Source organism: Camelus dromedarius, chromosome 18 (genome assembly GCF_036321535.1).
Source record: "Camelus dromedarius isolate mCamDro1 chromosome 18, mCamDro1.pat, whole genome shotgun sequence".
In the NCBI taxonomy this organism is placed as follows: domain Eukaryota; kingdom Metazoa; phylum Chordata; class Mammalia; order Artiodactyla; family Camelidae; genus Camelus; species Camelus dromedarius.
The window spans coordinates 2,451,172-2,470,239 of record NC_087453.1 but is presented as its reverse complement, the minus strand read 5'-3'; the positions used below and the strand labels follow the sequence as shown (position 1 = coordinate 2,470,239).

The window sequence follows — 19,068 nt, the reverse complement described above, 5'->3', positions numbered from 1 at the left end:
ACGAAAATCAGTGCCGAGGGTACTTCAGTGAGCGTGCATTCCGCTGCACGTGGCATCATCGTTGCCTGGTGGATTGGCAGCAGACCTTGGGCGTGGAGCAGAAGCATCAGTTGTCTATAGGTTGCCGGCGATGTTTATTGTTATGAGAGGAATTCCTCCTACATCAGGGGATTGTGGGATTCTTGTTGATTAAAGTTCCAAGACACCGTCTCAGAATTGTAATGACATCAGTCAAGCTGAGCTGAATTCGCATACAAATTCAGTCACCATCCATTTTGCAAAGTAAATATTTTGAGAAAGAATTGGGAGAAATGAACAGCATTTTCATGTTTCATGTATTTTTCACGATCTGCATGAACAAACGTGCCCTATGGGGCAGAACAAAATCCGCGGTAAGAGGATCTTAAATGGAGCACGAAGCAAGTGCTTATCTCAGCTTCCACCAGGGTGGCATGTGAGTGTTCTGACACCATGTTCTGAGGGCAGAGAATTCAGCTTTGGGCCACGGAAGCTGGCAGCTGCCATCTGAGGCCTCTGTGTTGATATAGCCGATGTTTAGGGTCAGATGAGTGTCTGTATTGGGGGGGAGGGACTGTCCTCGGCATTGCAGCAGCAGCCTCCCTGGTTGCTACCTGCCAGATACCGGCAGCACCTGCCTGGCAATTGTGACAACCAGGAACGTCCCCAGACATTGCCAAGTCCCACCCCCCGGGGAGTGGAGTCTTCCCCAGTTGAGAATGTGGTTGTCCCCAAGTCTGTACAGAGTGTGCCTGCAGCAGTAGCCTGTGCAAACAAGCCCCTACTCTGCACCTTGTGTCCCGTCTGTTCCGGGAGCTCCAGTCCTGCTCCCAGAAGAGAGGACCGCTGGGTCATCTGAAACAGGGCCATGCTCTGGTCACGCATTTAGCCAAAGATCCCTCATCATTTTGCAGCTAACATACACTGAGGCCCTGGGTTGGGCTCCTCACCGTGCACCCTGGCAGCCAGGGCAGAATCCAGACACCGTGGATGTCCCCTCCATCAGCATGGTTCCTGCAGGGGGTCAGGGAACGTTAGGATGCCGCCCTCTCTCCTCAAGCCTGGTCATTTGACAAGCATTCCCCTCCGTTCAAAGACAGATCACTCACTCCGGCAGCACATGTACTAAAACTGGAATCACCCAGAGAAGACTAGCACTGCCCCCGTGCAAGGAGGACACACACGTTCGTGAAGGGTTCTATATTTTTTAAATTGGGAGCTTGAGGTTTGCAGATACTAACCCCTATGTATAAAATAGAGGAACAGCGAGTTCATACTGTAGAGCACAGGGAACTATATTCTTGCAGTAACCTATAATGAAAAAGAACGGGAAAAGGAATATGTGTATGTCTACGGATGACCGAAACATCATGCTGCCCACCAGAAACTGATACAGTGTATTCTGACTATACTTCACTAAGAAAAGAAAAAAAATCATATATATATACACACACAATCTTATATAAACGATGTATCTATTTGTAATTCAAATGGAAGAAATTAAATATGTTCTTTACATTCTTTATGTTTTATTAAATTACATATAACATTATCATGTTACTATACATGTATTTATTCTAAGTTTTTATATTAAATGATACATATATAATTAACAGAACATAAGGAATCAAATGTAAGGAATACACACAGACACACATAACATACAGACTGCTGTTTCCTTCTATTATTTTATCCATTGACTTTTTTCATTAAAAAGAATTCTGCGCCCACCCCCCCTTCTGCATCGTTTCTGCTCACGCCCCACGTGGGTACGGGATACGGAAAGGGCGCGCAGGGAAGAAATCGGGCTGGTTAGTAAAAGTGCGAAGAGGGCATGGTTGGTTCACTCTGGAGGCTGTCAGGGCCTCACGGGGGGAAACAGCCGTTGTGGCTCATGGTGTGGACGGTACAAATTAGAGACTGAAACGTCGGGGGGGGTGGTGGTGAGCGTGTGAAGGAGGGGCAGTGCGCATGCCTTTCGTGAGAAGTTGAGTTGGTGCACGTGTTTGGGGGACAATTTGTTGATACGTTTCGGAATTTCAAGTGTAGGTACGCCATCCAGTCACTGGAACGCCCTCTAAAAAAATACACGTTAAGTTTTTAACATGGTTACTTGCTGGGAATGAGAGATGGGTGAGAGCAAAGAATGAAGAAAGAATATGGCAATTTATTCTCTCTAGTTTGTATTTTTTTGGATTTTCCATGCTGAGTATTAATGTATTATTTGTGTAAATTGAAAAATAAATCATAGAGAGCTGGCCGATGGACTACTACTAATAATTCAGAAAAGCGCACATACCTCCCTAAATACAAAAGTAATCTCTGACGTCATTATTTTTAAATGTATAAAATATTATTAATTAATATAATATTTTAAAAATATTATTGTCCTAAGATTAAAAAGTGAGGTATCAGTTTGAGACATTTGGTGTAGGGAGCAGCACACAGCAATTATTTGTGAAAACTTAAATTGATACAAGATTCCTGCTGGACCACTTAGAGCTACAAATTGAAATCTTTCAAAATAACCATACCTTTTGACTCAGAAACTTGACCTCTAAAATTAGAGCCTAAAAAAAATTACAGAAATGGAACATATGTACAAAGATTCATACTAAAAGATGTTCAATGTGTTGTTATTTATAACGTAAACAAGTGGAAAAGCGTGAATGTTCTTTACTAAGGAACTGGCTAACTACATCACAGCATCGCATTAAGATGAAACATCGTAAGTTACTAGAAATAATGCAGGGTGAGAAAATGTATTTCACTGAAAATGTGTATGTCATTTTTGTTTTTTAAAAAAGCTATGGAATTACGTTTTTAGGGTGCTCCGTTCTAGCCTCAAGGTCCATTGTAATCTGCAGGAGGTGAGATCATGGGTGGTTTTTAATTTTACTTTTGGTGTCTGTGTTACCCAAATATTTGTATTCTTTGGGGAAAAAAACTCAAAACAAATGTGGAGGGCTTCACATCAGGCAAGAATCCACCTTCTCCCTCACTGAACTTCTCCGCAGGAAGTGACATTTCTTCCTGTTTACCGCAGGGAGTTGAGCTGTGGGGCGGGTCGGGGAGGAGGCACGGACACCTCGAAACACCACGAGAAGGTGACTCGACTTTGGAGTCACCTGGAGTTGGCTTCGCTTTCTTTTGTAGTGTGTGTGCAGGTGTGGTTTGAAAGTGGGAACTACAGGCAGATTTTAAGTCTGATGTGTTTAAAAAGGTTGATGTGTTAAAAGCAGGTCACTGAACGAGTCAAGGGCTGGAGGGCAGAGAGTCAAGACTCACATCCTCTGGGGTTCCAGGGATGCAAGGAAGTAAAGATGAGAGAGTCTGGAGTCACAGGTGAGGGCTGAGGATCTTGGAAGGACTCCGGGTCAGCCAAGTCCCCTAGACGGCCTTCGGCACTTGGGCCTTCCCTCCCTGAGACCCTCAGCGAGTCCCCCAGCCCAGGAGTCTTCCTCCCTCTTCCGGTCTGCAGGTGGTGCTGCCCCCCCGCCTCCCGCCCCGCCAGTAGTAGCCAGAGTCCTGATCTTGGTAGCAGCCACGGGTAATGACAAGCAGGAGACCAGGGCTGCTCCCAGTCCCCCTCCCGCCTCTGCCCCCGACAGTAACAAGCTCCTCTCTGGCCTTGCTCTGACGGCATCTTTGGTCATCCCCGAATGACCATCTTTCCTTTCCGTATTTCTTCTCCGTGTGACTAATGCCTGGTTGTTTATAGTCCTCTGAGTACCCCCAGGGATGGCGGGGCAGAAGGGAATATCTGGTGCCACAGCAGGACAGCCTGGGCCTCTTCCAGGCTCACCGTCCCCCAGCCCCAAGGTGCCAAGGCAAGTCAGTCAGTGTCTCCGCGGCGCACTTCCCTCCCCCGGGAAAGGCGGGTGTGGCGGCCGCTCTGCAGGACTGGCTGAGGAGCTGGAGTAAAGCACACCAGGCCACCAGCACAGGGTCTGGACCAAACGTGCTCAGTGAATGTACCTATGACTATCCTTATTTCCAGACGAGTGCCCAGTGGACGTCTGTTCTAGCGCGGCTGGAGAAGAGTCTGACTGTATCAACTGCTTTAAGACGATGTTCCCCAAGCCTGGCCCTTGGAATGTGTTCATAACTGTCGCTCTGGGCAGTGGGGGGGTCATACTTCCCACCTTCACTTTTTAAAATGTAGTTTTTAGATATTTGTTAAAAGGCAGCAAACCTAGGTGGAAAAAGTCAGATACTGATGTAGGGCTTACTGTGTGCCAGGTGCCGTTCTGATGCTGACTATATTTCATCTGTATTTAGTCCTGTAGGACTATAATTGCTCCCATTTTACAGATAAGATAGCTGAGGTTCAGAGATGTTAAAGCACTTGCCCTGGCACACAGCTTCTAAGGAGCAGGACCAAGATTTGGACCCAGGCGTCTGGCTCAAAACCATCACACTCCATCCCTTGCCAGTTGCCCTGGTGTCCAGGCAACACTCGCGACCTGCCCTTCACGTTAATGTTGTTGACTGATTGGCCACCACTCTGTGCTGTGCATTTTGCCTGAATCTGTCAACCTGTATCTGTGGCATTATTCAACTTTTATGGTGCCTAAAATATTTATGCTGCACAAGTTTCTTCCCCGCAGACCTGTGGCCGGAGGAAGGCAGTGTTAGCAAAACACCAGCAATGGGAAAACCACTCAGACTCGTGAGGCTCTCGCACCGGCTGGAACCTCTAAAGCAAAAATTTTGAAGTGAGGAGAAACGTATGCAGATTCCGTTTCTAGAAGATCCAGGGCAGGTCAGTGGGTTTTGGAGTAACCTAAACCAGTCGCACCCAAATACCGTGAAAAACGTAGTTTTCATTTTTGTTCCTTGGCCACGTTCCGCACGGAGAAGCAGAATATCCGTATCCTGCTCTGAATAGACCCAGAGTGGAAACAGAGTTGGTGCTGTACCTCATGCGGGGGTGAGACTCAAGAGACATCGTTCCAAGTTTTAAGCAGCTACGTGCTTTAGAATAAATCCCCCAAAGCACGATTTCATAAAACATTTATTTGGAGCAGGTCTTTTACAAAAAAAAATGCACATGCAAAAACAGACTTTATGTTGATACATTTTATTCTCATTAACTTACGCATAAGCAGATTTCCCTAATTTGGTTTTTTTGTTGTTGTTGTTGTTGTTCTGTATTAAAGCAAAGTGAATATGAATCAAATTTTTATTATTTCTTTAAGAAACTGATTCACCTTGGAGCACTTTTTTGGTGCTGTCTATTTTAATCTAAGCCTGCATTTATACTTCATGAACTCCTCTTGGTGCTCCATCAATATATTATAATTTTAAAATGTCTCATGGTCAGGTACGTTTAGAAAATGCTGATCTAGAACTCTCTGAAGTGTTTTCTTGTCCTGTAGAAAAGAGGTAAGTTTTTTGTAGCTGGAACAGTTCCGCCATCTGTTTTGATGATCTCGGGTTAATGATGGCATGGAATGGGCTATAGATATAAAAATGATTAAGAAAAGGGACCTACAAAGAAAATGGTGTCCTTGGGTTGTACCCTTGGTGAAATCAGAAGCCACTGTAGGGTTTCAGTAGAGAGGAGACAATAACTGACTTTGATAGATTCTGGCCAGGTTGGAAGAGAAGGTGGAGAGGAAGGATGGAGGCATGGCGGAGGCAGGGGGGCATTGCAGTCAGCAGGCAGGAGAGGACCGTGGCTTGGTTCCAGGGCAGTGGCCGCTGGTGAGGAACGGTCAGATTCTGGGTATACCCTGGAGCGCAGGATTTGCTACAGATGGGACAGAGGGTGCATGAGGGAGAGAGGGGTTGAGGACCCCTCAAGAAATTTGACCTGAAAACGTGGCAAGATGGATTTTCCATTTGCGAAGATGAAGACGACTTTGGCTGAATTTGAGGGTGATGGATGAAAAGCCCCGTTGGAACATTTTAAATCTGAGTTGCGCCTTAGCCATCTCACTGTGGATGCTAATGGGAGTCTGGAAGTCAGGGAGAGGAACTCTCCAGAACTCTAAGATCAGGGCTATTAGTGTATAGATGATTTGGCAATAAGTTGGATGAGATCCCTTGGGAAGGTGGTTTTCAAACTTGGCTGCACACAGCAATCACCTGGGAAGCTTTGAAAACAGTCTGATGCTTCTGTGCCACCCAAGAGATTCCGATTGAATTGATCCAGGGAGCACTGAAGGTTTTCACAACGCCCCAGGTGATTGTGAGCTGGAGTCAGGACTGAGAACCACTACCCTGGGGACCTGCTTGAAAAAAAGAAGGAACAGAACTGAGCCCTGAGCCCGGCATTGCAACATTTTTAGGAGTGATAAGCAAGGGAGACCAGAAGGATATCAGTGGAGAAAGTGGAGAATCAAGAAAGTCCGTTGTCCCGGAAGCAAGTGGAGACGGGGGACAGTGGCCAGCTGTGTCAGGTCCTGCAGACAAGCACCTGAGGACTGAAGCAAGACCACTGGGCTCTGCCGCGGGGAGGTCCTCGAGTCCTTCTCACGGGCAGTTTTGGTGAGTGGTAGGGACACTAGCGTGATGGGAAACGTTCAGCAGAGAAGGGACGAGAGGGACGCGATACAAGTATAGACAGCTCTCTGGAAAGTTAGCAGAAAGGGGAAAAGCTAAGTGAGCTGGAAGGGGAGACGATCGGGAGAGTTCAGGTGGCGTTCCGTTCCTTGGGTTTAGATGGGACTCACAGCACTGACAGGTTTGATATTATGTAGGTGACCTACAGGAGAGAGGAAAACTGCTGAAGCGCTGAACCTGGGTCCCGGAGTATTGCAGAGGGAAGGCCAGTGCCAGAGTCAGGGGGTGGCCTTGGATGAGAGCACGGGCTGGTCACCAAAAGCAACAACAGGGAGGGCAGAAGGCAGGGATCTGTCTGCACACAGGCCAGGGGGTGTGATGGTCGCAGGAAGTGGAAGTCCTCTTCTGACTGCTTCTGTGTTCTCCGTGAACCAGGAAGCAAGGCCTTCTGCTGTGAGTGGGGACGGAGGAGGTGTCGCTGTTTCAAAGAGAGGAAAGAAGACGTAGAGTGATCCTCTGGGCGGGGGGGGGGGGGGGGGAGCCCCAGACCCGAGCACACACCTGGTTCAAACTGAGAAGGCTGGGCCCCAACCCCCCTGGTTTCTGATTCCACAGAGGCTGCCGATGCCGCGGGCTGGGGGGCCAGCTCTGAGGACCGGCGCACTAGGGCCTAGGGACCCACCAGGCTGCTCGTGGCTTTGCTTTTCTCTTGGTTTCTGGCTGAGGCCAGGTAGGGTGGTTGCACTGTCCTTTCAGGGGTGCATATGCAGGTGTAGGTGGAGTTGGATCTGACCAGAAGGGACCTGGCTCGGTGAGTGCAAGGAAGAAACACATATCCTCTGTTCCTGGAAAGCCTCTAGAAGGCTGGCTTTAATAATGAAGTGAAAATAAGTCGCCTTTAATAAGAATTCCTCCAGGCAGGGCCGGGTAGGGTATATGCACTGACCTGCGTATTAATAACCACCGTGTCACAGCCGCAGGGACTGCCAGACAAAGGAAGTCACAGCGGCTCTGGCCAGTAACAGCTCCCAGGGTCGCCGGGTCGGCCTGAGCTTCCTTCGACTTTATCAAAGTTGTGAAGATCTTGCATGTGCATGGCCCGTAGGTGCGCACGGATGACAGGTCTTCACAGTATGGAAAGCTATGGAGGAATCACTTGTGACCTCATATTTCTCTCTCTGAGGTTCATTTTTCTCACCATCAATAAAGTGCAGTTAATAACGTCTACTTCCAAGGACTGCAGTGATGTAAAGCAGGGCCACGAACTGCTGTCTGTGGAGGCACGCGGCTCAGTACTGGGAAGGCAGTTACCTACCTGTGCGTACCTAAGCCGTGTGGTTTCCGCTACCCTATGTCATTCTGGGTCTGATGCTCCTCGGGGGTCTTAATGGTCTTGTCCAGTGGTCTCAGAAGGTGGTAAAGCTCCAAGAGTGGGCCCGGTGAATGGAAAAGCAAAATGGAGTTGCTGTTGTTAATACAGCTCTCTAACGTGGACCTAGGAGGCCACAGAGGAGGTGTGCCTTCTGCACATCTCAGCCTGGGTGGAATCCGACCTTTGGGCCTGATGGAGTCATTCAGAGCACCTGCCAGAAACTCAAAACACTTATCAGACCTTTACCCGAAAATAAGCCATGATAGTCTGTCCACTTATCAGACCCCTCCCCTAAAATAACCTGTGATTCCTCAGGACAAATCCTTTGCCACTCACATCAAAGTCAGTCACAGTTCTCGGCCGGCAACTTTGAACAGCCTGGTGGCTTTTTGTCTTTATAAACCCCTCTCTTTCTCTGAACACGCTTTTGGGGTTACTTGAATCTGTGCCTCCCCAGTGGCAGTTCTTAAGCCCCCCAAAACTATTTTCTTATTTGCATCCTTCATTCTTTTTTAGTTGACAGCCCCAATTCTCAATCTCCTCTTGCTTGAGAAGCAAATGAAGGCTCCCAACAAAATGGCAGCTGGAGATGAGAAGAGAGGAACTTGGAAGATTCAAAGTGTGTGTGTGTGTGTGTGTGCGCTTTTAAATTTACATACATTGTGTCTCAATTGCTGTTGGTCACAGCATCTTCCCAGCTTTTAGATTAAAAAAATGGATCTCACATTCTACCCCAAACATGCAGTCTCTGGTGATAAAAAAGCTTCTGAGCAAGCTTGGCTTTGGAGCCCTCGGCCCTCTCCCAGTTAATGCCATTAGCTTCCAGATGGATGGAGTCAGGTCACTGCCTGGCTCCTTAATGAGTTTCCCATAAGTCTGGGCCACTCGGTAGAGGTCAAATCAGTAACCACGAAGAATGAGCACCACTGCCGTGCAGAGTACGCGGAGTGCGCCTGCAACTGCCAAATGGCTGCTTCGCCGCACTTTCAGAAAAACTGGCACTTCAAACACTCCTGACGGCTGACTTGAAAATCAGAGATTATTATGATCATTGTCAGTGAATCAGGATATTCACTGATATTGACGACATACTTTGTACATTGGAGAACCAATTCTTGATTATTTGTTGCTTTGGATTTATACTGAAATTATCTCTCTTGAAGCCTTTCCAGTTGGTGGCTTTTGGTCTTGGATCTGCACTGTGCAAACTTTAAATACTCATTGAATCCTCTCTGATTCCCCTCGGACTATTTCCTCTTAAAGACGGAGGTGCAATGTGCTTAAGTTTCTGGTCTTTGCATTGATGAAGGTTCTGGCTCTTTAGGAGTGTGGCTTGGAGCTAGGATTTGAGAGTTTGGGATTCTCTCTGTGCAAAAAGTGATCAGAAGCCTCAGGATACTTTGGAAATTTTCTGTTTGATTTTTCTTTGATTGGACGAAACAGGTCAGAGAAAACAGTCACTGGGTAAAGGGGCACGTCTGGCTCCATTCAGGTTCCTTCCCTTCCACAGCCAACACTGTCAAACCTTGCTGTGAAAACTGCCTGGCAGCGATCTTCTGTAACATTTTGTCTCAGTGATGCGTGTTCTTTTAGAAACCAGTTTGAAAACGTTGTGCATCTTCTCTGGCAGTCGGCTGCAGAAATGCCTGAACAAGAGGAATGCTGTTTTATGCAAATTCCAAGTCTTCCTAATAAGCCTTAAGGGAGAGGAGGAGGCCCCTTCAAAGGGAAGTGAGAAGAGGACGATCCTGTTCTCCTATGGCAGAGCTCCAGTCCTGGGGATCGGCACCGCCAAGTGTGATGACGGTAATCCGCAGTCGTCGTGGTTCTGGTTGATGGTGCGTTGCTCCCAGTTACTCACTGCCCTTCCTGTGACAGGATTACACGACCTTGTCTCTGTTAACACCAGGCTTGTCTGCCGGGCTTGCTTTGGCCAGTAAAATGTGAGCGAAAATGGTACATGGCGTCCCTCTAATCATGGCATCAAGCCACAACGATGCCCACGTCCTGTGGGAGGCTCTGGTCCCTGTACTGTCCCTCCATCGCTAGCCGTAGAACGGGAGTGGGGTGGGGGGTGCAGAGCTGCAGAGGCCTGTATCATTGCCAGCCCCTGAGATTCTGGGCCGCGGCGGGGGGTGTGTGTGTGTGTGTCTTGTGACCACTTCCCAGCCAACAGAAAACTAACACAGTGACAAAGTTCATTTTTATTGAATTAGGTATTATTCCAAGTGTGCTTCTTGTGTTACCCATTCAGTCCTCACAGCAACGCTACTGTTCTCCTTATTTAGAGGTGGGGTGACTAGGACCTTGAGAAATTACCCCCCCCCCCAGGTGAGCAGGTAGGAAGTGACGGCGCCGTTACCACAGGCAGGCAGGCTGGACGGTCCGCGTCCACGCTGAGCCAGCAGCTGATCTGCTGAAGAGGGCAGGACAGCTTCTGGAATAAACTGCAGTCTGCCCCTTGGATTGCTTCAAAGCAAAGTCTCCTTAGAGGAGTGAAATCACGCCACAAAAGGGAAGGAGTGGGAAACCCAGGGGACCAGAGCCTGGCATTAGGTTTGGAAAGCGTTTGGAGTCTATGCCACGATTAGCAGGACGCACGACGAGGGAAAGTTCCTCCCAGCTCCCGCGCCGCACGTTTGCAGAGTGTTGAATTTCACAAAGCCCCGCAGGCAGCTAACAGAGTTACCAAATTATACCCAGGCATCGTTTTTCCTTTACTGTTTGACTAGTTTGTAATAAGGTTATTCTTCCCAAGAAAAAGCACTCTGTTCTTCTAATAAACTTTTAAATTTTGAAGGAATATTCGATTTACAGGAAACTGCAGTGACTGTACAGAAGGGCCCTCTCTGTCCTCCGCCCAGCTTTCTCCAGTGTTAACATCTCACGTGGCCATCGCACCTTTGTCAAAACTGAGCGCTTAGCTCGATGCGTACCCTTCCCTAAACTCCAGGCTTTAGTCCCGTGTCACTAGTTATCCTAGCAATGTGCCTTCCTGCTCCAGGGTCAATCCAGAATCCACTTTATATTAATGTCATTGCTCCTTCATCTTTCCGCTCTCCCCATGTGCTCTGTGGGCGTGTGGTGGGTGAGTTCCTGGAGGAGAAGCCAGCAGGAGGGGGGGAGTCCTCCTATCTGCAGACCCCAGGGCCTTTGCACCCTCAGTTGACCTGCTATTGGCCTTTTGCAACAAGTTCAAAAGTTCTGCTGCTGTCTTCCTGCTGGCTTGTGCGGCATCTGCTGCAGGTAGCACCTGTTCAGGCCTGCTTCTCCCTGCAGGCGCCTGCCTCTTTCCAGGTCCCTGGTTGGTTATTTGCTCTGCAACCTCAGTTCTCTGATGGGTTCAAGAAAAGTCAAGCACTTGGAGTTTTTCCAGCTTTTTTCTTGTCAGTGTGGAGAGGACACTCAGTCCAGCTCTCCACAGCTCCAAGCAGAGGCTGGTTTCGCTCTGTCCTTTCAAAAGAAAGCACCTCTTTGTTCCAGAAATATCAGCACACGGGACCTCGTTTTAAGACGCAAGTGGACAAATGCCCAGGATTATGCAGAAGGGTGTTGATCAAATCTGATCACTAGCGAAGCCTTAGAAACGTTGGGGACGTTCTCGGATAACAGACATGGAGGTGCAACGCCAGATTTGAATGCTCCGTGCCGCTCACAGTGACCTGTAGCTCTGGACCGTCAGCGTGGACATCGACGTAATGGGACAGATTATTAAATGACAATTCCGACTCCAAATTGCAGCCTAGTCTCGGATCCCGATTCCTTTAACTTGAGCGGGTTCCTGCGTGAGTGCGCGTGCACGTCTGCCCGTGCCGTGAGCGTGTGAGTCTCCACGTGCTGTGGATGCGCGCGCACGTCTGCACGAGGGCGTCACCTGCTGTAAGTGAAAACGCTTCACCGGAAACGCTCAAAGCGCTGGTGGCGGGGCTCTAGCGAGTATCTAACTTTATGCTTTTCCTTAGGGTTTCTGAGAATATGTATTCAGAAGCGAGCCTGTGTTTCGAATGAATGCAGTTAGGAAAAAGTGGTTTTCAGAGGCGGGAAGGCCAAGCGGCTGCTGTTTCCATGTCGGGGACAAGGGCGCGGACAGGAGCCGGTGACAGCGCGATGCCCAGCGAGCGCGTCCTGACGCAGGACCGTCCCTGTGATGGATGTCACTGCCCTGGACAGGGAGCCTCTGGGGCCATGACAGACCGAGGCCGGCAGCGCCTTCCCCCGGAGTGCACGCGGGTCCAGGGGCGGCTTTGCCGCGGAGCCGCCGCCTGCTTCCCCCAAGTTCAAGTCCTCAGAGCTTCAGTTTCTCAGCCTTCACCAGTGGGACCCGTAAACCTCCACGAGGTTACTGTGAGGGTCTCCAGCAGTGATGTGTGTGCAGCCCCCCCGTGCGCCCTAGTGTGGAGGAAGGGCGCAGCGAGGGCAGGTTGTGACCCGCGTTAGCCGTGGGCTGCGTCTGTGTGCGGTGAGTCCAGAGATGTTAGAGAGGGTGTAGTCCACTCAACGATGGATTTCCCACCTGGGCTCCCGGCTTGCTCACTTCTGGAAATTTCTGAAAACCCTCCATCTGGGGCCCTGGCCCGTGCTCCATAAATGTGATTTTAACTCCTCATGAGGCTGGGGGAGGGTGGTGCAGCCCCCCTGCTGCTGCTCAGGGGGTGGGGGTTGGGGCACAGCTCCCCCCTTGGCCTGGGCAGCGCCACCAAGAGCACCCAGCTGGAAAAGAAAAACCCTTAATTGTCCTCCCTTTAGAAGCAAAGGGACAGATACCACGCCCTCTCCTGTCCCCCACAACTCATCCATCAAACCCAACAAATCTGCTTCAGGAAGCAGAGACGGTTAACTTCATCTGGGCTTGGACTCCTCCACAAAGGCCACTGTCAACAGCTACCATGCTGGCAGCACAAACATGGCAGAAAGATGTCCCGTGGAGGAGACTCGTGGCGTTCTAGTCCCAGAAGCAGTGGGATGCGGGTCAGGTTTCACCATCACAGAAATCCACAGCACAGTCTTCCCAGCGTCCTCCAGCTCGCCCGGGCACTTGCAGTGCACAGTTTGACACAGAAGCCACATTTGAGGAAACAAATCAGATGGGTCAAATTGGCAGATGTTGTCCAAACATGCCCGTTTTATTTGTTTTCCTTTTGAAATCCAGGCAGCTCGGGGAGACAGCAGCTTATGTGGTCAGCTAATCTCTATGCTGTGCGTTCTCTAATGGATTAGTTTTTTAAACCACTTTTTTTTTTTAAATAGAGGTATGATTGATGTGTAAAAGCTGTACATATTAAATGTATGAATCTCAAGGAGTTTTGGGGTAAATGTAGTCCCATTAAACCACGGCCACTGTCAAGGCCACAGACATATCCATCACCTCCCAAAGGCTCTTCCTACCCCCTTTATTACCATTATTACTAATTTTGTGATAAGAACACTTAATGTAATATCTACCGTCTTGAAAAATTTTAAGCATACTGTACAGTATTGTCAGCTGTAGGCACTATGCTGTGTAGAACATCTCCAGAACTTGCTCTCGTCCTGCATAAGTGAAACTTTGCACCTCGTGATCAGCATCTCCCAGTTTCCCTCCCCAGCCCTGGTGGTCACCATTCTCCTCTTTGCTTCCGGAGCTTGAGTATATTAGAGTTCACTTACAAGTGAGGTCACACAGCATTTGTCTTCCGATGTCTGGCATTCACTCAGCACAATGTCCTCCAGGTCAATCTGTGTTGTTGCAAATGGCAGCATTTCCTTGTTTTTAAAGGCTGTATAGTATTCCATTTCAAATACACTACATTTTCTTCATCCACTTACCTGTCAATGGACATTCATGTGGTCTCCATATCTGGGCCTGTTGTGAATGAACATGCAAAACGTGCAGTGAGCGTGGGGGAGCAGGTGCCTCTCTCAGAGCCTTAGTTCAGTTCCTTTAGGTAAATAACCATAAGCAGGATTGCTGAACCCTGTGGTGGTTCTGTTTTTAACCTTTTGAGGAATCCCCACATTGTTTTCCGCCATGACTGCGCCAGCTTACACACCCGCCAGCGGTGCTTCGGGCTTCCCTTTCTCCATAGTCACCGAGGCTGTTTTTCTTAAAAACGGCCGTTCTAAGAGGTGTGAGGAGATGCCTCAGGGCAGTTAGATCTGCATTTCCGTGGTGATTGGTGATGTCGGGTACCTTTTCAAGAACTTGTTGGCTATCTGTCTGTCTCTTTGGACAGGTGTCTGTTCAGGTCGTTTGAACATTTTTTTAAGAGGGCCGGGAGCCTAGATCTGCTGTGAAGTCGATATTTACGTCCGTCACTCTCCTTTGCCCCGCGGGGGAGTGCGGGGTGGGGGACAGCAGTCTGGGCCTGTGGAGGCTGGGGGGTGGAAGGGGGGCGACGTGGGTGGAGTGGCTCTCCTCCTGCCCTTTTCAGGGTAAGGAGGCTCCTTTCTCTTCTCCACTCGGGTGCTGCAGTCTCTCCCCTGGGATCCAGAGCTGCCGTGAAGGTGTGTTCACATGTGGATGGTTGTTTCTGTTGTCTTTTTTAACGTGAGGGGGCGCAGGCTGCGATCTCCCGTCGTGTCATCGTGCTGCTGTCCCCTTAGCCGATTCCTTCTATAGCCGTTAAATCACTATCCACCAAATGGAAAGCCCTCATTAAAACAGGTGGAGGACAGAGATCACTTCCCCTGCTTTCTGGATTTCTCAGCCCCAACAAGTAGATCAGACCCCAGTTCAGGTGGAAATGTATTACACGACGATTCAACACAGTGTATGCGACGCCGGCATGCAGCAGGGAGGGCACAGCGCGGAGGGGCCTGCTCCCGGCCCAGGGTCATGGGCATCAGGAAACCTCCTCCGCTGGGAGCGGTTTGACCTGGGGCGTGTTGATCCTCTGTGGCCTCTGTGTAAAGTCCTCCTGGCAGGACACAGATGGACACAACAGGGGCAGGGTGTGGAGGTGGGATGGGAACCAGGATGCTTTCTGGACTCCAGAGCGAGGCGGCAAAGTCAGGGACAGTGAGACCAGCTGCCCTGGGAAGTTGGGGTGGGAGTGGAACAGAGGACGGAGGGCGGCTGACGCAGGATGAACCGCGGGATGACGAGTTCGGCCTCTATTTTCAGCCCAGGAAATGGGGCCAAGCAAGGGTCAGAGAGCTTGGTTAGGAGGCTGTTAAAATAAACCTTGACCAGAGGCTCTGGGGCTGGTCCAAGACAGCGAGAGGGGAGACGGGAGGAGGAGTGAAGAGGCCCGGTGGGGCGGAAGGGGACGGGAGAACTGCGGTGAAGAACCTGCGGGAAATGCGCGGTAGCTGGGGAAAGTCAGTTTCTCGTGTTTGATTTGTCCTAAAAACAGACACATGTGAAAGCACGGTGCCTGTCACAAAGCAGATTGTCAACAGAGAAATACATGCTGATGGAGGGAAAGATCGGTGAGGGGGCACCCTCAAGAAAGATGATTGTGTGGTCTGTTCTGAACCTGACGAACTGGGGTGGATCACACAAATCAGTCAAATGCAATTATGTAAGGTTTCATTTTCCATTAGTTTTTTTTTTTTTTAAATGCATTTGATCTTAGAAGTGAGTAAACCTTCAAATATTTTAAAATGCCAAGTAATTTTTTTTCTTCAATTTTCTTCCATTAGTCCCTTCCAGAAAGTCTAGCTTGAAATACTTAGAAGTATTTCAAAGGCTCAAAAAAAAAGTCTGACTTTTAAAAAATCGGTAGAAAGAGAAGGACTCCCACCAGAAGCTTCTGCAGCTAAAGAGCAAAAATGTCGTGTTCGAAAAAACTGGTGGCGTCCCCAAGGCTGTTCCGAGCATCCAGCAACTTGATGCAAAATCCCTTTGTGTTGATGAGCCCCCTTGGCTGACAATACAGTAACTAGATTGCGTTTTAAGAGAACACCTTGCATCTTAAAACTGTGAGGGAAACGTGAGATGAAACTGCTCATTAACGGTGATGAGGCAGTCTGGGCGAGCCCTTAAACAGCCCGGCCGAGAAGGCAGCAAGTCAGAGGCTCAGAGGGAGGGCTGGCCGCTCTGGGCAGCGGTGCGGGGGGCGCCCGCGTGGGGAAGGGCTTAATTAGGGCTGCCAGTCACACTAACTGCCTGCGATTAAAGGGCGTGAGTCAGCAGGGCGCGCGTGCGCCCAGTGTCGGAAGCGTGAGGGGCCAAGGGCGCTTGGTGTCTGTCGGCAGATACTTCCCATCAGCAGCTACACGAGTCGCCTGCTTTCTCCGAACGGCGGGCCCTTTGTTTTACCAGCATCAGACCCTGTGCTGGAGGAAGCTCCCCAGAAGCGTGATCTGACTCCCACGCTTCCAAGGTGGGGCTGAGGGACGTCGGCCCCGAACCAGCGCCGCCGTGTCGTGCTCCCAGCTCCTTGCTTCTCTCCTGACTGTCGTCAGCGTCCTGCCCCCCACGGCCCAGGCCCACTCAACGCTGTCCCGCTGGTGTTGGGGAGGTGCTTCTGTCCCTGGTCGCCCTGCACTGTTCTCCACCCCATGACCGGGGCTGGGCCTTGACCGAGAAGCCCGTCCCTGCCACCACTCCTCCCTCCTCCACTGACCGTCTCTTCAAATCTGCCTGAGCTTGGGCAGTGAGATCTGTCTCAGGTCCTTTGAGGTGAGTCCCCGCCCTGCCCCAGGGAGACCAGACCCCCTCTGGGCAGCTCGGGCTTCTGTTGCCTAGTTCCAGCACTGGTGCCTTCTGCCCAGGGGCCGTCTGAATCCAGCTCACAGATGTGCTCCCAGGATGCAGATACTCCTGCTTGGCTCCTCCCTGGGGTTGCCACATTATTTTTCAAAGCACTCTGTATTTTCAAAAATTGTTTAAAATACAGAGTAGGCACCCAGGAGATGGTTATTGGGTCAAAGCAAGTACTTGTTGCTGGACAGAATCAAAGGTTCCAGGGAGGGAAGCTGCAGAGGGTTCCAGAAGGTCTCTTTTCATCTGGGCGGCTTGGCTGGGATACCAAATAAAGCAATAAAAATGTTAATCTTCCCAGGCCCGCCTTCTGCTTCACAGAGCCTCTGAGGCTGTGACAGCAATAAAGTAGGTGGAAAAGTTAAAGGGGAAAACATAAATTAGGTCATGAGAGGATAAGGAGACGGATTTTCAATAGGCTTCAACCTTCAGAGTTGGGAGGGCCTAAATTAAGTGGATCATACGAAATTCAATAAACAAGGATTGTAGACGGCAGATGATTTATCCCATTATAATTTGAATTAAACTCGAGCATCAATAACACCCCTGACCCAAAGGTTATTAAGAGACAGCTAATAACATGAACTGAACCGGCACAGCTGGTCTGTCATTGCTGAGAATTGAGGACCCAGGCATTTAGGGCTGGGGAATTGATTGCCTGAGAGATGAATTTCATCCTTGGTGCCACAGAGCAGAACTCAGGAGGAGGGGCAGCCGGCAGTGTCCCCAAGCCACCCCCAAGCCACCAGCCTGCAGCCTGGGACCCGCTCACCTGTGACCAAGGCGTCCTGAACAGCCCCCCTCAGCCTGGAGAAACCTGAGACACCTTTCTTCTGGCCTCCGTTTCCTTCGAGCATCTACTGTAGAAAACTTACAACTGTAAATTCTTTCTCTGCCCCTTGGCAGATTTCCCCTGAACCCCTTGTCCATTTGACAACCCAGGACACACTCTTCTCAAGGACCTGGGAGCCACCTCCTTGACATGTAAGCACGTGGGGAGCCAGCATCTCATCTCCCGCTCTCCAGAGGAGAGGGGCCGCCCAACGTCCACAGGCGCTGCCTTCACGCACAGGCAGCCTGTCCCCGAGAGGAGCGTCTGAGGCTGGGACTCAGTGCGCCGCACCGTCCCATTGGCCACCTCCCCTGTGCTGGGCGCCAGTTGCTTTCCCACTGGCTCGCCCTAGGGCTCAGAGCCCCTCCCTCCTGGTTTTGTTCGCCCTGGACTGAGTCCTGCTGACTAGTCCTGCTGACTAGTCTTGAGTAATGTCTTGCCTGTTGAACTCTGGTGCAGTTTTTACTTTGGAGGCATCAGTGAAGCCATTTGCACCAAGCCCCGGTGGGGGCGCTCAGAAGCCCCCAGCCGCCCTGCGTGTGTGAACACGCAGGGCGGCCGGGTCATCCAGGCGTTATTTCTGTTTGGATCAGATGATTCAGACTGTTCATGTGTTCAAACAGGGAAAAACAGACCAAACGAATCACACAGCGGGGCCCAGCAAGTCTCGAGAGGCCTGGTCCCACGGCCGTCTACTTCCCAGGGCACGCTCTGCCCCACGCGTGCCTCACCGCAAGCCCCTTGGCGCCGGGCTTCATCAGCCACCTTGGTCATTTGGTTTGATAGGCTTTCTGCTTTTCCGCACCGCTCGGGCATCACCTGGGCGGGGGCGGGTTGCGTCACAGCAGCCGAGGCCCTTCTGAGCATGCCTCCAGGCTCCGTGAGGCCCGCACTCCTCAGTCCTACGGGCCCCCGGGCAGACGCTGCCGCCCCCTCCTCACTGACGAGGAAGCCAGGTTCAGACGGACCCAGGGTCTTGCCCAAGGTCACGTGCGTGGACACTACCATAGCTGGGATTCGGCCCCAGGCAGCCTGGACCCCAGACTGCACGATTTCACAATGGGGTGTCGCAAGGACTTGATTTTAGGGAGCAGGGTTTGCAGAGTGAACGTGAGCCCAGGGAGGGCTGCCAGGTCGCAGCAGGGCAGTTGAGTCAGAAACCAAGTTCCTGAGAGACCGGAGGGGCCTCCTGCTGGGGGGAGAAGGAGCTGGGCGCTGTACTGGGGCAGGCAGGGCGTCGACTGGGAGGCGTGGCAGAGCCGGTGAACTCAGCTGTCTCGTGGAATTCCACGGGGCTTGAGGACCCCTCGGCTGGTGCAGCACCAAGGGCCCCGAGCTGTCCCCCTCCCATGACAGGACATCACTGAGCCTGGAGCGTCCGGGGTTTCAGTGCCTCGGCTGCTGGGAGAGAACCAGGGCCGCCCAGGCATGCCGGTGCCAGTGGGGGCCCAGGGGCCGCAGGGACAGAGCAGCGGCGGTGCCTGGTGGGGGCGTCCTGTTTGTGAGCACAGGGGAGCGCCGCCGCCTGTGCGCTTGCAGGTGCTCTTGCACAGGGACTTCGTAGGCGCTGAAGAGCACAGGAGCCCCTGGAGCTCGGCCTCCTGTTGTCCCTCTCTCTCCTCTGCTCAGTAGCCAGCGAGGCCTGGGAGG

At 50.9% G+C, this 19,068-nt stretch overlaps 1 long non-coding RNA gene and 1 other non-coding gene across 2 annotated transcripts in view; both read left to right on the top strand.

Moving 5' to 3' along the window:
• The window catches only part of LOC135323383 (uncharacterized), a 156,941-nt gene that overhangs the window by 114,149 nt on the left and 23,724 nt on the right, over positions 1-19,068 (top strand). The gene's annotated exons all lie outside the window — the stretch shown is intronic.
• On the top strand, positions 1,120-1,226 carry LOC116147527 (U6 spliceosomal RNA). Its single transcript, XR_004131089.1, has one exon. It is a non-coding gene; the product is annotated as a U6 spliceosomal RNA (small nuclear RNA).